Source organism: Leptonychotes weddellii, chromosome 4, assembly GCF_054177405.1.
Source record: "Leptonychotes weddellii isolate Sample4059 chromosome 4, ASM5417740v2, whole genome shotgun sequence".
In the NCBI taxonomy this organism is placed as follows: Eukaryota; Metazoa; Chordata; class Mammalia; order Carnivora; family Phocidae; genus Leptonychotes; species Leptonychotes weddellii.
The window spans coordinates 37,132,159-37,149,836 of record NC_138372.1 but is presented as its reverse complement, the minus strand read 5'-3'; the positions used below and the strand labels follow the sequence as shown (position 1 = coordinate 37,149,836).

At 35.7% G+C, this 17,678-nt stretch overlaps 1 protein-coding gene across 11 annotated transcripts in view; it reads right to left on the bottom strand.

The window, feature by feature from the left end:
• C4H1orf185 (chromosome 4 C1orf185 homolog) overlaps positions 1–17,678 on the bottom strand; it is a 206,602-nt gene that overhangs the window by 79,208 nt on the left and 109,716 nt on the right. The gene's annotated exons all lie outside the window — the stretch shown is intronic.

Below are 17,678 nucleotides of genomic sequence, written 5' to 3'. Positions count from 1 at the left end.
TTTTTTTTTTTTTTAAAGATTTTATTTATTTATTTGAGAGAGAGAATGAGAGACAGCACAAGAGGGAAGAGGGTCAGAGGGAGGAGCAGACTCCCTGCTGAGCAGGGAGCCCGATGTGGGACTCGATCCAGGGACTCCAGGATCATGACCTGAGCCGAAGGCAGTCGCTTAACCAACTGAGCCACCCAGGCGCCCCTGATATTGTTAGCTTTATTTCAGTCATTCTAATAGATGTACAGTGGTATCTCACTGTGGGTTTTTTTTTCTCACTGTGGTTTTAATTTGCATTTCCTTAATGAATAATGATGTTGAGCATCTTTACATGTGCTTATTTGCCATCCATATGTCTTCTTCAGTGAAGTATTTGTTTACATCTTTGCTGATTTTTTGGAATTCCTCAAGTCCTTGGTCAGATACATGATTTGGAAATATTTTCTCCAAGTCTATGGCTTGTCTTTTCAATTCTCTTAAGAGTGTCTTTCACAGGGTGCCTGGGTGGCTCAGATGGTTAAGCGTCTGCCTTCGGCTCAGGTCATGATCCCAGGGTCCTGGGATCGAGTCCCGCATTGAGCTCTCTGCTCAGCGGGGAGCCTGCTTCTCCCTCTGCCTCTCTCTGTCTCTTATGAATAAATAAATAAAATCTTAAAAAAAAAAAGAATGTCTTTCACAGAGCAAAACTTTTAAATTTTGGTGATGTCTAATTTATAAAGTTTTTCCTTGTATGGATTGTGTTATGGTCCTATCTAAGAACTCTTTGCCTAACCCAGGCCACAGAGATTTTCTCCTATGTTTTCCTATAAAGGATTTATAGTTTTATGTTTCACATTTAATTTATGATTTATTTTGAATTAATTTTTACATAGGTGTAAGGCATGGGTCAAGTTCCTTTCCCCCCCACTTTGGATATGTATATCCAGTGGCTCCAACACCATTTGTTGAAAAGACTATCCTTTCTTCACTGAGTTGCTTTTGCACCCTTGTCAAAAATCAAGTAGCTATATTTGTGTCAGTCTCTTTCTGGAATCTTTATTCTGTCCTCTTGATATATATTGTCTATCCTTTTGCCAGTAACAACAACAACAATAATAACTGATATTCATATAGTAAATACTACATGCCAGGCACTGCTCAGTGTATTATATATTTAAACTCCTTTAATTCTCACAACAACTCTGAGTTAAATACTATTATTTCCTCATTTTCTAGATGCAGAAACAATTGAGACAAAATAAAGTTAAGAAACTTGCTTGAAGGCACACAACCACTAAGTGAGGGAACAATAGTAATCTAAAAATTGCTAAGGTCCTTCCTTATCTAGATAGGGTGGAGAATAGAGACCCTTAATATCTTTAGATCTTTTAGAAAAAAATCAATTAAGTAAGGATGCTAAATATTTAAGGATATCATAAAAAAGAGTATCTAAATGGCCAATAAACATATGAAAACTTCATTAACAATCAGGGAAGTACTAATTAAACCACAATGAGGTAATAACAACTACTCTATATGATGTCTAAAATGCAAATGACAGAAAATGTCAATTGTTGCCAAGGAGGCAGAGTAACCTGAATTCTCATTCACCATTGGTGCGAATGTAGTTTTGTACAATACTTCGGAAAATTGTTTGGCTCTATTATTAAAGCTGAACATATGCATACCCATGACCCAACAATTTTTAGACATTTACCAAAATGATATGTATACATATACATTCAGAAAAATATGTACTACATTTATAGCATCACTATTTGAGACAGCCACAAATTAGAAACTGCACAAATGCCCATCAACAGTTGAATGGATAAATTTCAAAAACTGAATTGATTTAAGAAAACAAAATATTCTATAAATGGGAAAGAACAAACTATAACTATGCACAACAAAATAGATAAATTTCATAAATAATGTTGGGCAAAAGAAGGCCGACATAAAATTCAAACACAGGTATTTGGGGGGTTCAGGAATGCTGGTAATGTTCTGTTTCTTGAGCTGGGTGCTGGTCACATAGGTGTGTTCAATGAAAATTCATCAAGGTTAACACTTAAGACTTATGAATAAACTAGATATATATGTATCAGCATGAATAGAACTGAAAAACACAATGTTCAGTGCAAAAAGCAATTCCCATAAATATTCCAATTATGTATTGATTCCATGTATGCACATTAAAAGAAAACACAAAATAATACTATTTCAAAAAAATTAATGAAATAGAAGTATTAAAATACATTAAATTCATTATATTTGTTGTGTCTGGAGAGGGAATGAGGGGAATGGGACTATGGATGGAACATAAACTTAGACTTTATCTGTAATGTTTTATTTCTATAAAAAACTAAAGATCTGAAGCTTATATGATCAAAAACTATGTATTTAGTAGATTACATGGGTGTTTGTTATCCTTTGTCCTTTTCCTTTTTCTTTTCACTTTTCTGGTTTCCTCAGATATTAAAAAATATATAAAAATAATATAATTTCAATTTTGTGAAAAAGACAGAAAGAAAGAAGGAAGGAAAGAAAGAAAGAAAGAGGAGAAACATTTGTATAAGGAAAATAATCAACAATGGTTATCCCTGGAGTAAGGGCTTATAGTTACAATTTTCTATTCTAGACTTCGTGTGTGTGTGTATTATCTACCATGAGTATCTAGAAAATTGAGAAAAAAATTTTTTGAGGCTTCTTATGTAATTCCTGACACCTTTACTTCGATACTACAAGTCTCCTTATAGAACTTTATTGTTATCACTGTGATTATAGCCCACTTAACTGTCTCCCCTGAAGATCCCTGCCCTCCTCTATCTTTTCTTTTTTTTTTCAAATCTCCATTAAGCAAGAAAATAGGTGTGATTAGTACACCATCATAGCCCCTGGTTTAAACAGGTCATTTACATCTCAGGGAAATCCTTATCAGGTATAAAGAACCTGAAAGTTTCCAAACCACTTTACCAAGAGAAAGACAAATTACATATTTGTTAATACCTTCAACAAGTCACACATTCTCTCTAAATCAATCTGTAAAATGAAAAGGCTGGACTCTGTAATCATTAAGATCCCTTTCTCACTTTAAAGTTTTAGTCAATATATATACAAAGGTAGTATTTTTACTTTCTTGATTCTGCTCTTAAGTATCCTGTCTAAAGTAATGACTCTATTGGGGTGCCTGGGTGGCTCAGTTGGTTTTAAGCAGCAGGCTCTTGATTTCGGCTCTGGTCATGATCTCAGGGTCCTGGAATTGAGCCCTACATTGGGCTCTGCGCTCAGCGGGGAGTCTACTTGAGGGTTCTGTCTTTCCCTCTCCCTTTGCCCCCCCACCCCCGCTCATCGCGTGCACCTCTCTCTCTAAAAATAAATAAATCACAAATAAAGTAATGACTCCTCACTTTCAGCAGTTACTCTATCATTTCACTTTGTTTCTTTGTCTTTAATAATTACTATTGTAAATAATTTTCTTTACTGGTTTATTGTCTATTCTGTCTTCCTCTACCAGAAGATAAATCCTTTTCATTATGGTATTCTTGGAGTTTAGAATAATGACTGGTTACTCAAGAAATGATTGAATATTCAATAAATGAATGATAGGCACTGTGCTAAATGCTAGTATTACAAAAATGAATAATATAACTATGTTGTTTATAATATAAGTATGTAATAATATAAGTATGTATGTAAGAAAGTCATACATGTGAAAAGGAATAAATGCAATTAAAAAGTACATAAGTGTTATAAAGGAAGAAATAAGTACAAAATGTGGTCACAGGTAGATTTATAAAAAGGGTAAATTTTTAAAAGCTCCATAGTTTAGTTAAACATTGCCTGAGAATTTTCTATTGCCAAACCTTTGTCAAGAATTGGTGATTGAAAGATAAATAACACATGATCACAGAGTTTATAATCTGCAGGAGACAAGACATTTAAATGGATATATTCAGGGGTGCCTGGGTGGCTCAGTCGTTGAGTGTCTGCCTTCGGCTCAGGTCATGATCTCAGGATCCTGGGATCGAGCCCCACATCGGGCTCCCTGCTCGGCAGGAAGCCTGCTTCTCCCTCTCCCACTCCCCCTGCTTGTGTTCCCTCTCTTGCTGTGTCTCTCTCTCTGTCAAATAAATAAATAAAAATCTTTAAAAAAATAAAAAATAAATGGATATATTCATTAAAATATTCTAAGTGCTATGATAATGACCTTTTGACAGTGCTAAGACAACAGGAGTTTGACCAAGTACAGGTACAGTCCTAGAGATAACACCTGAGCTGAATCTTACAAACTGAGTAAGAGATAGCTAGGCAAGAACATTCAGTCCTTTTTTTAAAAGATTTTATTTATTTATTTGATAGAGTGAGTGAGAAAGACAGCACAAGTAGGGGACAGAGGGAGAGGGAGAAGCAGGCTTCCCACTGAGCAGAGAGCCCAATGCAGGGTTCAATCCCAGGACCCTGAGATCATGACCTGAGCCGAAGGTAGCCAGCTTACCCAGGCACCCCAAGAACATTAAGTCTTAAATCTTAAAATAAATAAAACTCTCTCTTGGCAGCACCCTCCAGCTTACAACTGATCCTTTTTTTTTTTTTTTTTGGTACCATTTGCAGTCTAAATGAGAATTCCTACTTCTTCACATCTATTTCCAAGGCCATTAATAACTTCATTAACACAAAAATCAAAAGGTCACTATTGGCCACTCTCTCTTTTGCCTTGGCATCAGTAAAATAAATTCACTTAGTTTTCCTTCCATTTATGTATCTATACCTTTATTGCCTTTGTAGGTTCATCTTTGTTAGCCCATCTATCCTTTAACATATGTATCTATATCTATTCTTTATATTGATATAAAGGATATATCTTTATATAGTTATAAATGTATGTATGTATATATCTGTCCTTTAACATATCTGTCTAGATTTAGATAGATATATAGAGGTATTTAAAGGATATAGATAGATATAGATGTTATCTATATACACCTATATCTATCACTTTTCCCAGAATTATTATAGGAGTGTTTTCAGATTATTTTTTGCAATAATTCCAGAACTACAAGTCCTGTTTTATTTTTTGAGTATTCACAAATTACCTGTTTATTATACTCTTTTAGAATTTTGCCAGATTTCAGTCTCAGGTTTACTCCAATTCAACAAAAATCTTTATTTATTTTTAAGATTTTATGTATTTATTTGAGAGAGAGTGAGCAAGTAGGGGAGGAGCAGAGGGGGAGGGATAAGGAAGGGAAAGAATCTCAAGCCAACTCTGTGCTGAGTGTGGAGCCCCTTATGGGGCTTGATCTCACAACCCTGAGATCATGACCCAAGCCAAAACCAAGAGTTGGTCACTTAACTGACTGAGTCACCCAGGTACCCAATCAACAAAAATCTTTTGAACACCAAATATGTGTAGAACACTGTTTCAGATATCAAGTGAGGGATAAAAAGCCATTTAAATAAGAATGACTCCTTGCCCTAAAGGTTTAAAAATCTATAATGAGATATAAGCAAGACCGATATGCAACCAGTATAAAAAGTTGACCATACTTTTTTAGTGTTTGTTCCAAGTGGTTATAAGACTAACTAGATCTGTCTGCAAATATAGAAAAGTTACTTACTGTGCTGGCTGGACTTTAATGTTCTTATTTGAAAAATGGGAGTCATACTATCTATCTTACACAATTAGAATTAGAAATAAATGAGATAATGTTGCAAGGAATTAATAACATAAAAAAAACCAGGAAGACATCTCAAACTTAACATGCATATACCAGGCCATAAAGCAAGAAAGACTCAACAAGTTTTATAGAATCATTTTACACATACCACATTCTCTGAAAATTATGAAATTAATAACCTAATATATACCCTAAGAAAAGCTCCCATACTTGTGAAATTTAAAATCACACTGTAAACAACTCACGCATTAAAGAAGAAATCAGTGGAAGTTTAAAAATACATAGATGTAATGAATAATGATATGTACAAAGACTTGTAGCAACAAAGCTGGAGCCAAATTCAAGGGAAATGTATGGCCCTAAATGCATATATTAGAAAAGAAAGCTGAGGGGCGCCTGGGTGGCTCAGTCGTTAAGCGTCTGCCTTCGGCTCAGGTCATGATCCCAAGGTCCTGGGATCGAGCCCCACATCGGGCTCCCTGCTCGGCGGGAAGCCTGCTTCTCCCTCTCCCACTCCCCCTGCTTGTGTTCCCTCTCTCGTGGTGTCTCTCTCTGTCAAATTAATTAATTAATTAATTAAAAAAAAAAGAAAGCTGAAAAATAATGAGCTTATCATTCAAATTGCAAGTTGAAAAAGACCAGCAAAATAAGCCCAAATAATGTAGAGAAAAGAAATAATGAACAGAAATTAATGGGATAAAAATTAAGATTTTTGGTAAAGACTAGTAAGATTGACAAATCTCTAGTTAGATTAACAACCAAGTAAAGAAAGGTATAAGTAAACAATATTTAAAATGAAGAAAGAACATAATTACAATTACAGCAGAATTTAAAATAAGAAAATACTTTGAACAAATTTATGCTAATACATTTTAAAACTTATACAAAATTATATGTACCTAAAAAGTGACTCAAGAAGTAATAGAAAACCTAAATGAACATGTATCCATTAAACTGAATCAGCAGTTACAAAATTTCCCCCAAAGAAAACAGCAGGCCCCAATAACTTTACAATTTCTACTGTATACCCATGATTCAAGTATTTCTTATCTTGTACAAGCTCTTCCAGAAAATAGAAAGAGATTTCTGGTTGTTTGTCCAAATACATTTTCCTCTTCTTCCCAGGCAAAAAGCTAGACTACTGTGTCCCAGCTTTCCATACCATTAGGTGAAGCCATATGACTGAGTTCTAAACAATGGAATTTGAATAGAAGTGATGTCATAAAAACCTCTCAAGCACCTTTCTCCATGTTCTTTCTCCTTTTAGGTTTGACTGGGATAGAAATTACCCCCAGGGAACTTTGGAGCCATGTGTCACCATGATCTAATTAACATTTATAGAACACTCAACCCAAATAAAATGAAAACACAACATTATCAGGATTTTTGCCGAACTTAGGGGAAAATTTACACCAAAAAACTGCAGTATTAGGAAAAAATGTGTGAAAAACCTTAAAAACTAAAGTAGAGCAGATTAAGCCCAAAGTAAACAGAAGAAAAAGAATATTAAAAAACTAAAGTGAAAACCAATGAAATAGAAAACAAAACAATCCATATGGAAAAATCTAGCAATAGATATGCAAAAAATAAAGAAAAAGGAATCCAACTATATCACTAAAGAAAGCCAACATACCATGGAAGAGAGCAGGAGAAGAAAGGATGTAGGAAATCTATAGAAACAACCATAAAACAATAACAAAATGGCAATAAAAACATATCTATCAATAATTACTTTGAATGTAAATGGACTAACTGCTCCAATCAAAAGACACAGGGTGAAAAAGTGGATTACAAAAAACAAACAAGACCCATCTATATGCTGCCTGTAAGAGACTTATTTCAGACCTAAAGACACCTGAAGATTGAAAGTGTGGAGATGGAGAAAGAGTCATCATGCAAATGGATGTCAAAAGAAAGCCATAGTAGCAATACTTGTATTGGACAAAATAGACTTTATTTTATTTTTTTTAATAGTTCAATTTATCACCTTTTTAAAAAATATTTTATTTATTTATTTGACAGAGAGAGACACAGTGAGAGAGAAAGCACAAGCAGGGGGAGTGGGAGAGGGAGAAGCAGGCTTCCCGCTGAGCAGGGAGCCCGATGCGGGGCTCGATCCCAGGACCCTGGAATCATGAGCTGAGCCGAAGGCAGACACTTAACCAACTGAGCCACCCAGGCGCCCCACAAAATAGACTTTAAAACAAAGACTATAACAAGAGACAAAGAAGGACACTATATAATAATAAGCAGGACAATCCATCAAGAAGATATAACAATTGTAAATATTTTATGCATCCAATATAGGAGCACCCAAATACATAAAACAGTTAATAGCAAAATAAAGAAAATAATTGATAGTGATACAATAATAACAGGGGACTTTAACACCCCACTTACATTGATGGAGAGATTATAAACGTTGATGGAGAGAAAATAAACAAGGAAAGAGTGGTTTTGAATGACACACTGGACTAAATGGAGTTAACAGATATATTCAGAACATTCCATCCTAAAGCAGTAGAATACTTTTCTTTCTTTTTTTTTTCTAAAGATTTTATTTATTTATTCATGAGAGACACAGAGAGAGAGAGAAGCAGAGGGAGAAGCAGGCTTCCCGCTAAGCAGGGAGCCCGATGCGAGACTTGATCCCAGGACCCTGGGATCATGACCTGAGCCGAAGGCAGACGCTTAACCATCTGAGCCACCCAGGCGCCCCCCCGTTTTTTTTTTTTCTAAAGCAGAATACTTTTCAAGTGCACATGGAACATTCTCCAGAAGAGATCACATATTAGGCCACAAGATAAGTCTCAAAACTGAAAAAAAATCAAAGTTATACCATGCATCTTTTCTGACCACAACGCTATGAAACTAGAAATTAACCACGAAAAAATTTGGAAGGATCACAAATACATGGTGGTTAAATAACATGCAACCAAACAATGAATGGGTCAACCACAAACTAAAAGAAGAAATAAAAATTACATGGAAACAAATGAAAATGAAAACACAATAATCTAAAATGTTTGGGATGCAGCAAAAGCAATTCTAAGAGGGAAGTTAATAGCAATACAGGCGTACCTCAAGAGGAACGAAAAATCTCAAATAAACAACCTAACCTTATGTCTAAAGGAGTTAGAAAAAGAACAAACAAAACCCAAACCCAGCAAAAGGAAAGACAGAATAATATTATAGCAAAAATAAGTGATACAGAAACTAAAAAACCCAATAACAGATCAATGAAAACAGGAACTGGTTCTTTGAAAAGATCAACAAAATTGATATACCTTTAGCCAAACTTATCAAAAAGGGGGGAGGAAGGGAGAAAGAGAAAGGACCCAAATAAAATCACTAATGAAGAGGAGAAATAACAACCAACACCACAGAAATACAAAAAGTTGTAACAGAATATTATGAAAACCTATATGCCAACAAACTGAACAACTCAGACGAAATGGATAAATTCCTAGTAACATATAACCTACCAAAACTAAAGTAGGAAGAAATAGAAAATTTGAACAGCTTACCAGCAATGAAACTGAATCAGTAATCAAAAAACTCCCGAAAAATAAAAGTCCAGGATCAGGCAGCTTCACAGGCAAATTCTACCAAACATTTAAAAAGAGCTAATACCTATTCTTCTTAAACTATTCCAAAAAATAGGGGCGCCTGGGTGGCTCAGTCGGTTAAGCGACTGCCTTCGGCTCAGGTCATGATCCTGGAGTCCCGGGATCGAGTCCCACATCGGGCTCCCTGCTCGGCGGGGAGTCTGCTTCTCCCTCTGACCCTCCCCCTTCTCACGCTCTCTCTATCTCATTCTCTCTCTCAAATAAATAAATAAAATCTTTAAAAAAAAAAAAACTATTCCAAAAAATAGAAATGGAAGGAAAACTTCCAAATTCTTTCTATGAGGCCAGCATTATCCTGATACCAACACCAGATAAAGACACCACAAAAAAAAGAGAACTACAGGTCAGTATCTCTGATGAACATAGATGAAAAATCTCAGCAAAATATTAGCAAACTGAATCCAACAATACATTAAAAAAATCATTTATGATGATCAAGTGGAATTTACTCTGGGGATGCAAGGGTGGTTCAATATAGATAAAACAATCAATGTAGTATGTCACATCAATAAGAGAAAGGATAAAAAACATAGGATAGTTTCTTTTTTTTAAGTTTTTGTTTATATTCCAGTTAGTTAACATACAGTATAATATTAGTTTCAGGTATACAATATAGTGATTCAACACTTCCATACAACACCCGGTGCTCATCACAAGTGCCCTCCTTAATCCCCATCACCTATTTAACCCTCCCCCCTACCCACTTCCATTCTGGTAACCATCACGTTGTTCTCTATAGTTAACAGACTGTTTCTTGGTTTGTCTCTCTCTCTCTTTCTCCCTTTGCTCATTTGTTTTGTTTCTTAAATTCCACATATTTGTGAATTCATATGGTAGTTATCTTTCTCTGACTTATTTCACTTAGTATAACACTCTCTAGTTCCATCCATGTCATTACAAATAACAAGATTTCATTATTTTTTATGGCTAAATAATATTCCATTATATATTTATATGTGTGCGTATACATACATACACACATATATATATATATATACATACATACTACCTCTTCTTTATCCATTCATCAGTCGATGGACACTTGGGCTGTTTCCATAATTTGGCTATTGTAGATAATGCTACTATAAATATCAGGGTGATGTATACCTTGAACACATTTAATTCAATCCCTACCAAAATACCAACAGCATTTTTCACAGAGCTAGAACAAACAATCCTAAAATTTGTATGGAGCCACAGAAGACCCCGAATAGCAAAAGCAATTTTGAAAAAAAAAAAAAAAAAAAGCAAAATGAGGAATCACAATTCTGGACTTCCAGTTACATTACAAAGCTATAGTGATTTAAACAGTATGGTACTAGCATTAAAATAGACACATTCAAAAAGAAGGAATGAATATACAATGAGAAAAAAACAATCTCTTCAACAAATGATGTTGGGAAAACTGGACAGTCACATGCAAAAGACTAAAGCTGGACCACTTTCTTTGGCTATCTACAAAAATAAATTCAAAATGGATTAAAGACCTATATGTGAGACCTGTAACCATAAAAATTCTAGAGAGCACAGGCAGTAATTTCTCTGACATAGGCTCTAGAAACATTTTTCTAGATATGTCTCCTGAGGCAAGGGAAATAAAAGAGAAAATAAGCTATTGGGACTACATCAAAAGAAAAAGCTTCTGCACAGCAAAGGAAATAATCAACAAAACTAAATGGCAACCTATGGACTGAGAGAAGATCATTTGCAAATGACATATCTGATAAAGGGTTAGTATCTAAAATATATAAAGAACTGATAACAACTTAACACCCTAAAACCAAATGATCCAATTAAAAATAGAAGACATGACCAGACATTTCTCCAAAGAAGACAGCCTAATGGCCAACAGACACATGAAAAGATGCTCAATACCACTGGTCATCAGGGAAATGCAAATCAAAACCACAATGAGATATCACCTCACACTTGTCAGAATGGTGAAACACAAAACACAAGAAACAAGTATTGGCAAGGATGTGGAGAGAAAGGAACCCTCTTGCACTGTTGGTGGGAATGCAAATGGTGTAGTCACTGTGGAAAACAGTATGGAGATTCCTCAAAAAGTTAAAAATAGAGCTATACTTTGATCCAGTGTTTGCACTACTGGGTATTTACCCCCAAAATACAAAAACACTAATTAAGAGGGATACATGAACCCCTATGTTTATTGCAACATTAGTTTCAGTAGCCAAACTATGGAAGCAGCCCAAGTGATCATCAATAGATGCATGGATGAAGATGTGGTATACCAACAGACACATGAAAAGATGCTCAACATCAGTCATCATCAGGGAAATATATATCAAAACTACAATGAGATATCACCTCACACCTGTTAGAATTGCTAAAATCAAGAAGACAAGAAACAACAAATGCTGGCAAGGATGTGGAGAGAAAGGAACCCTGGTGCACTGTTGGTAGGAATATAAATTGGTAAAACCACTGTGGGAAACAGTATGGAGGTTCCTCAAAAAATTACAAATAGAATTACCATACATTCCCATAATTCCACTTTTGGGCATTTACCCAGGGAAAATGAAAACACTAATTCCAGAAGATATATGCACCCCCAGGTTTATTTCAGCATGACTTACAATAGCCAAGATATGGAAGCAACCTAAATGTCCATCAGTAGATGAATGAATAAGTAAAATGTGCTGTATATATACAATGGAATATTGCATAGCCGTAAAAAGGATGAGATCATGCCATCTGAGACAACATGGATGGACCTAAAGGGTCCTAAATGAAATAAGTCAGACTGAGAAAGACAAATACCATGATTCTACTCATAAATGGAATCTGAAAAAAAATGAGTAAACAAAAAACAATCAGAACTACAAATACAATGAATAAACTGATGATTGCCAGAGGGGAGGGGGATGGGAAGCTGGGTAAAATGGATGAATGGGAAAAGTAGATATAGGCCTCCAGTTATGGAATGAGTAAGCCGCAGGAATAAAAATCAGAGCAGAAGGAATATACTCAACGATATTGTAATAGCTATGTAATGGGACAGATGATAGCTATACTTGTGGTGAACACAGTATAACATATAAACTTGTCAAAATTAGTGAAGTTGTACACCTGAAACTAAAGTAACATCATCAATTATACTAAATTAAAAAAAAAAGATGTAAGATACACACACACACACACACACAATGGAATGTTACTCAGCCATAAAAAGGAATGAAATCTTGCCATTTGCAACACAGCGGATGGATCTAGAGGGTATAATGCTAAGTGAAATAAGTCAATCAGAAAAAGACAAATACCGGGGTGCCTAGGTGGCTTAGTCATTAAGCGTCTGCCTTCGGCTCAGGTCATGATCCCAGGGTCCTGGGATCGAGCCCCACATCGGGCTCCCTGCTCCGCGGGAAGCCTGGTCTCCCTTTCCCACTCCCCCTGCTTGTGTTCCCGCTCTCGCTGTGTCTCTCTCTGTCAAATAAATAAATAAAATCTTTAAAAAAAAAAAAAAGAGAAAGACTAATACCATATGATTTCATGTGGAATGTGGATGTGGAATTTAAGAGGCAAAACAAATGAACAAAGAAGAGACAAACAGGCACGCCCCGGTGGCTCAGTTGGTTAAGCATCTGACTCTTGGCTAAGCATCTGACTCAGCTTAGGTCTTGATCTCAGGGTTGTGGGTGTAGGCCCTGCATTGGGCTCTGTGCTGGACAAACAAACAAACAAACAAAAAAACAGCCTCTAAAATATACAGAACAAACTGCTAGTTACCAGAGGGGAGGTTGGTAGGGGATGGGTGAAATAGGTGAAGGGGATTAAGAGTATATTTATTGTGATGTGCACTGAGTAATGTATAGAGTTGTTGAGTCACTACATTTTACACCCAAAACTAAAATAACACCATATCTTAATTATACTAGCATTTTTAAAGTGAAAAATTTTTTTTAAATTAAAACTTCTGCTCTTCAAAAGATACTACTAAAGGGTCCTGGGATCGAGCCCTACATCGGGCTCCCTGCTCTGCCGGAAGCCTGCTTCTCCCTCTCCCTTGGCCTGCTGCTCTGCCTACTTGTGCTCTTTATCTTTCTGTCACATAAATAAATAAAATCTTAAAAAAAAAAAAGATGCTACTAAGAGAATGAAAAGACAAGCCACAGACTGGAGAAAATCTTAGCAAAGCACACATCTGATTGAGGACTTATACCCAGAATATGTACAGAGTTCTCAAAACTCATCAATAAGAAAACAAACAGTCCAATTAAAAGTGAGCAAATGATATGAACAGACCTTCACCAAACGAGATATACATAATGGCAAATAAGCATATGAAAAGATTCTCCATATCATTAGGCATTAGAGAAAGACAAATTAAAATCATAATGAAATATCAGTACACACCCATTAGGATGGCTAAAATTAGAAAGACTGACCATACCAAAGGTTGGCAAGGATGGGGAGGAATTGGAATTCTCATACATTGCTGGTGGGAATGTACAATGGTAGAATCACTTTGGAAATAGTTGGATAGTTTCATGAAACGTTAAACATATACCTACCATATGATTCAGCCATTCTATTCCTACATATTTATCCAATAAAAAAGGAAATATATGTTCATACAATTTTTATAGCAGCTTTATTTGTACTAGCCAAAAACTCTGTGGTAGGCAGAATTCTAAGATGGCCCCAGATTCCCAGCCCCTGGTATACGTGCACCTTTTCCCAGTTATTCAAGAAGCATTAATCTAGTACTACTATTAAAGGATTTTGCAGATGTTATTAAGGTCCCAAGTCAATTGAGTTTAAGATAAGGAGATGATCCATGCCTTAAACTTATGAGTAAGATAGAGAGATGATCTGAGTGGGCCTGGCCTAATCATATTAGCCCTTTAAATCTGGGCCTAGAGGTCCTCAAAAAGTTAAAAATAGAACTACCTTATGCCCCAGCAAATGCACTACTAGGTATTTACCCAAAGGATACAAAAATACTGATCCAGAAGGGCACATGCACCCTGATGTTTATAGCAGCATTATCAACAATAGCCAAATTATGGAAAGAGCCCAAATGTCCACTGACTGATGAATAGATAAAGCACATGTGGGGTATATATAATAACCACATACATATATGAATATTACTCAGCCATTAAAAAGAATGAAATGTTGCCATATGCAATGACGTGGATAAAGCCAGAGTATATTATGCTAAGCAAAACAAGTCAGTCAGAGAAAGACAAATACCCTAAGATTTCACAACTATGTGGAATTTAAGAAACAATACAGATGGACATAGGGGAAAGGAGAAAAAAAGAGAGGGAGGCAAACCAGGAAACAGACTCTTAATTATAGAGAACAATCTAACTGAGGGTTGCTGGATGGGAGATGGGGGGGAGGGGATAAATGAGTGATGGATATTAAGGAGGGCACTTGTTGTGATGAGCACTGGGTGTTATATTTAAGTGATGAATCACTAAATTCTACTCCTGAAAACAATATGTTTTCTATATGTTAACTAACTAAAATTTAAATAAAAACATGAAAAAAAGAATCTGGGCCTAGAGTTCAGAGACTGGGAAAGTCAGAGATTGAAGCTTCAGGGGAATTTGTATGTGGTAAATTCTCTAGAGGGAGCCATGCAGCAAGAAATGAGGGCAGCCTCTAGCAGCTGAGAGCAGCCCTTAACTGAAAGCCAGCAAGAAAATGAGGACCTCAGTCCTACAACTAGAAGGAATTGAATTGAATTAACAACCTGAATGAACTTTGAAGCAGATTTTTTTCACCAGAACCACCAAAAAGGAATGCAGCCCAGCTGACATCAGGATTTCAGCCTTATAATACCATAAGTAGAGAAATCTGGCCACACTGTTCCTAGACTTCTGCTCTACATAACTAAAAACTAACACATGGGTGTTGTTCTAAGCAGCTAAGATTGTAGTAATTTGTTAATCAGCAAGAGAAAACCACTACAAACTGGAAACAACTCAAGTGTCCATCAACAGATAAATAAACAAATTGTAGTATATTCATACAATGGAATACTTTGACCAATAAAGAGAAATAATCTATTGAAACACACAACAACAGGGATAAATTTTAAAATAATTCTGCTGAGTGAAAGAAGCCAAAAAGAGAGAGACTACATACATATGATCCCATTTATATAAAACTCTAGAAAATGCAAACTAATCTATGGTGACAGAAAGCAGATGAATGGTTGCTAAGAGATGGGGAACAGCGAAGGATGGGAAGGAGGGATTACAAAAGGGTATACAAAAACTTTTGGGGATAATGAATATACTCATTATCTTGACTGTAGTGATCTACATGTATACATACTTTGTCCAAAGTGTCATAAATATGTATTTCAATTATTTCTCAATAAAGCAGTTTTTAAAAGTAAAAACAAACTATATTTTAAAAGAAGAGATGGAAAGGAAAAATTTGAACACAATGAAAATGAAATTAAAGACTACATATTAAAAAATAAATAGAGTCTCTGAGAGGTATTTTTGTTTTCAGAACCAATTTAAATTCTGCAATGAGAGATGGATCTGAAACCTTGCTAAAGTAATCATGGTTGATCCTCATTATTTGTGGATTCCATATTTGTGAATTCATTTGCTCAATGAAATTTATTTGCAACCCCAAAATCAATACTCACAGTGCTTTTAAAGTTATTTACAAGCATGTGAATGGGCAGAGTGGTGAAAAATTTTAGTCGATGTGCATGTTTTTAACTGAGGTCAAACAAAGCAACATTCTGCCTTCTTACTGTAGATCTCATACTGTCGACAATTATCCTTTTTGTGATCTATGTAGTGCTATGGTTTTTGCATTTTTGTACTTTCTGTTGGTGATTTCACTGTTCAAAACCTGAAGCATAATGCAAAACACTGTCTAGTGTTCCTGAGTGCATGAAGGCTGTGATGTGCCTTACAGAATAAATGTATGTGGTAGATAATTCTCATTCAGCTATGAGTTTTAGTGCTGCTGTTGACTGAGTTCAATGTTAATGAATCAACTAACTATCCCTTATAAGGTGTCTTTAAGTAAAAACACACATAAAACAAAACTATGTATTGACTGGTTGACAAAAATGTAATCAGAACATAACCCTATATTTTTCCGAAGGAGCAACAGTTCAGTATTTGTTAATTCAATGTTCACAGCAACTTTATAGAACATAACTACCATGAGGAATGAGAACTTTTATTCTCAATAATAAATAAAAATGATTGAGGTTCTATAATTGAATGGCTTATATGGGTAGTCAGAGGCTTTAGAAACAATTATTTCTCTGATGATTTCTGCTTTGCCTACTTGTTAATGAAGTAAATTAAATCCAATGAATTATGCAGATTTTTAGTGTCTTATTCTCCACTGAAGATATTCTGATCTTTCTCCATTTTGCTCAAGTTTTCAACCCCGTCTACCACTATCCTTAAGTTCAGATGACCTCTGTCCATTTCATACTTTAAGCTTCACTTCCAATGAGAATGCCTCAAGTCCAACGAGAATGCTAATTCTTCTTTAAAAAAAAAGATTTTATTTATTTATTTGAGATAGAGATAGAGATAGACCGAGAGCAAGCATGAGCAGGGGGAGGAGGAGGGGCAGAGGGAGAGGGAGAAGCAGACTCCTGAGCAGGGAGCCCAACGTGGGGCTAGATCCCAGGACCCTAGATCATGACCTGAGCTGAAGGCAGACGCTTAACTGATTGAGCCACCCAGGCACCCCAAGAATGCTAATTCTTAAACCCCTTTTCTTTAAGGAAATTCAGGAACTCCTGTTGCTGGGAAATTTTCCCTTCATCTAGATTGTAAACTCTTTTAGATCTAGGTGCAGAATGCCTTTATTGCACTCCCTATTTGCTGCACTCAAGGGGAAAAAAAAAACAACCTTCAAGAATCAGGAAGAAGCAATTGGGCATGGCATCTGCAAAGGCAAAGTTAACAGAAGAAGGCTTTGAAATATATTTCAAGGTCAGTAGAGACAGATGCTCTTTTAGCATAAAAATATCTAAAAATTATGTTAGTAAGAAGAATATGAATATGATTCCTTTCCTCTGGTACACATGCCCTGTGTAATCCTCTTTCCTTGGATGCAGAAAAAAAAAGTCTTCACGGGGTATTTTTCAAAGGTAGAAGGAATGTCCAAGAGAAGCAATGCTGCTCCAGGCATATACTTTGTGCAAGGGAAGCTGGATTTAGGGGTACCATGCTCAACTTTTCATCTCCCACATGTATATTTTGTGTGATTGGACTTTATCATTGTAAAACTGGAATACAGAACTAACTGAACCTTGTTTGTGCTTCCTTATATGTTTATTCAGAAGAGAGGGGAGCATTTTCATTCCCTTTTCCAATCAGTGTAAGATAACTTAAGAGTAGGTGACAGGGGAAAAAAGAAAATCTCTCCTGGA